At 38.8% G+C, this 2,076-nt stretch overlaps 1 non-coding gene across 1 annotated transcript; it reads left to right on the forward strand.

Annotated features, from left to right (window-relative positions):
- The first annotated feature begins 1,713 nt into the window (after positions 1-1,713).
- Positions 1,714-1,820, forward strand: LOC140854924 (small nucleolar RNA R71). The gene has a single exon (XR_012138018.1). It is a non-coding gene; the product is annotated as a small nucleolar RNA R71 (small nucleolar RNA).
- Positions 1,821-2,076: the final 256 nt, after the last annotated feature.

Genomic DNA, 2,076 nt, shown 5'->3' on the forward strand with positions numbered 1-2,076 from the left:
GACTCTAGGTCGACTTCATCATCACTAATGTCAATGGATTCATAAATACCATCTTGGACTACATTGACATCAGCATGAGAAGAGGATTCCTGTTCTAAGTTAAAAACATTAAGCTCAATGGTCATATTCCCAAAGGATAACTTCATTAGACCATTTCGACAATTGATTTCAGCATTGGCCGTAGCTAAGAATGGTCTTCCTAAAATGACAGGTATATGTCCTTTAGGATTCGCAACTGGCTCAGTCTCTAAAACAATAAAATCTACAGGAAAAATGAAATTTTCAACCTTTATCAGAACATCCTCGACCATTCCCTTAGGGATCCTGAGAGATCTATCGGCTAACTGTAATGTGATCCCAGTAGGTTGAAGTTTTTCTAATCCTAGTTGTTCATACACCGAATATGGAAGGATATTCACACTAGCTCCTAGATCTAGCAAGGCCTTTTTTATATTGGTTTCTCCAATAACACAAGAAATTGTTGGAGCTCCAGGGTCCTTATATTTAATTGGCACATGGCTAGATAGGTATGAACTGACACTTGCAGCCAAAAATGCTTTCTTTGGTACATTAGTGGTCCTTTTCCTAGTGCAGAGATCTTTTAAAAATTTGGCATAAGTTGGAACCTGATGGATTATATCTAAAAGAGGAATATTAACTTGGACTTGTTTAAATACCTCTAAAATTTTGTCTAAATGTTCAGATTTATTGGATTTCAGTCTGTTTGGAAAAGGAGCTCTAGGACTTTTAAGTACTGGACTAGGTGAATTTTCAGTTTCTGGTGCTTGAGGTTGAAAGGTAGTAGTTTTAGAAGGTGACTCGGCAGATGAGTCATCTATATCATCAAGTGCAACTACCTTATTGTCTATTTGTTTTCCTGATCTTAAGGTATGAATGGCATTTATACCATTAACTTGGTTTCCTTGTTGGGGTCGTGGACCATTTTGGTTCCTAGGATTTGGCTCATGTTGGCTAGGTAACCTACCATGTTCTCGTTCACTAATGGTCGAAGCCAGCTGACTTACTTGCATTTCCAGACGGGCTATAGCTTGGGTGTTATTATTTATGAGTTGACCCGTAGTTTGCATAAAGCTGGTATGTGTTTTCATCATGGCTTCTAGGCTTTTCTGTAAAGAGGTAATTTTTTTGTCATTATCATGGAAGCCTGGCGGGTTGTTCATCACTGGGTTGGACCTTAGATTTTGCTGATTGAAATTTGGATTACCTACATTAGGATTCTGGGACCATGAGAAATTCGGGTGATTCCTCCAACCTGGGTTATATGTGGGTGCATAAGGATTGTTCAATGGTCCTTGATAGGTGGCATTCACCTGTGCACACTCATTCGAGTAGGAACATTCTTCTAAGACATGGTTTGGTGCATTGCACCCTTTACACATGGGTGCAGATATTTGATTTACATTGGCTGGTCTCTGTAATTCTAAGGCTTCCAATCTACGTGTTAAGGTTGCAATCTTGGCCTCTGATGCTAGGGTTGGTTGAATTTGATGCATTCCTCCTCTTGAAGGTGTAGCTTTATCAGGTTCCCTAGTTGTTTCCCACTGTAAATTTTTCTCGGCTAGGTCTTCTAAGAATTGCCAAGCTTCAGTAGTTTCTTTGTCCATAAATTGGCCTTGGCACATGGACTCTAGCATGGTTCTTGAGTTTGAATCTAACCCCTCATAGATGATCTGGCATAGTCTCCAAGTTTCTATTCCATGGTGTGGGCATTGGGTCAAAAGATTCTTGAAACGATCAAAGTACTTCCAAAATGATTCACCAGCTAGTTGGTAAAATTGATTTATTTCATTCCTAATCCTAGCTGTTTTATGATGGGGGAAATACTTTTTTAAAAATGTTCTCACAAAGCCCTCCCAGGTAGTGACAGAATAGTTTGGCAGACTATAAAGCCACTTCTTAGCATTGTCCTTAAGGGCAAAGTTGATTAATCTAAGTTTGACCTCATCCTCTGTTAATTGCAGTTTCATGGTTGCACATACCTCCTCAAATTCTCTAATAAATATATAAGCATCTCTAATCCTGTGAATTTTGGAAGCATATTTATGATTTGAGGTT

Source organism: Elaeis guineensis, chromosome 1, assembly GCF_000442705.2.
Source record: "Elaeis guineensis isolate ETL-2024a chromosome 1, EG11, whole genome shotgun sequence".
Lineage (NCBI taxonomy): Eukaryota > Viridiplantae > Streptophyta > Magnoliopsida > Arecales > Arecaceae > Elaeis > Elaeis guineensis.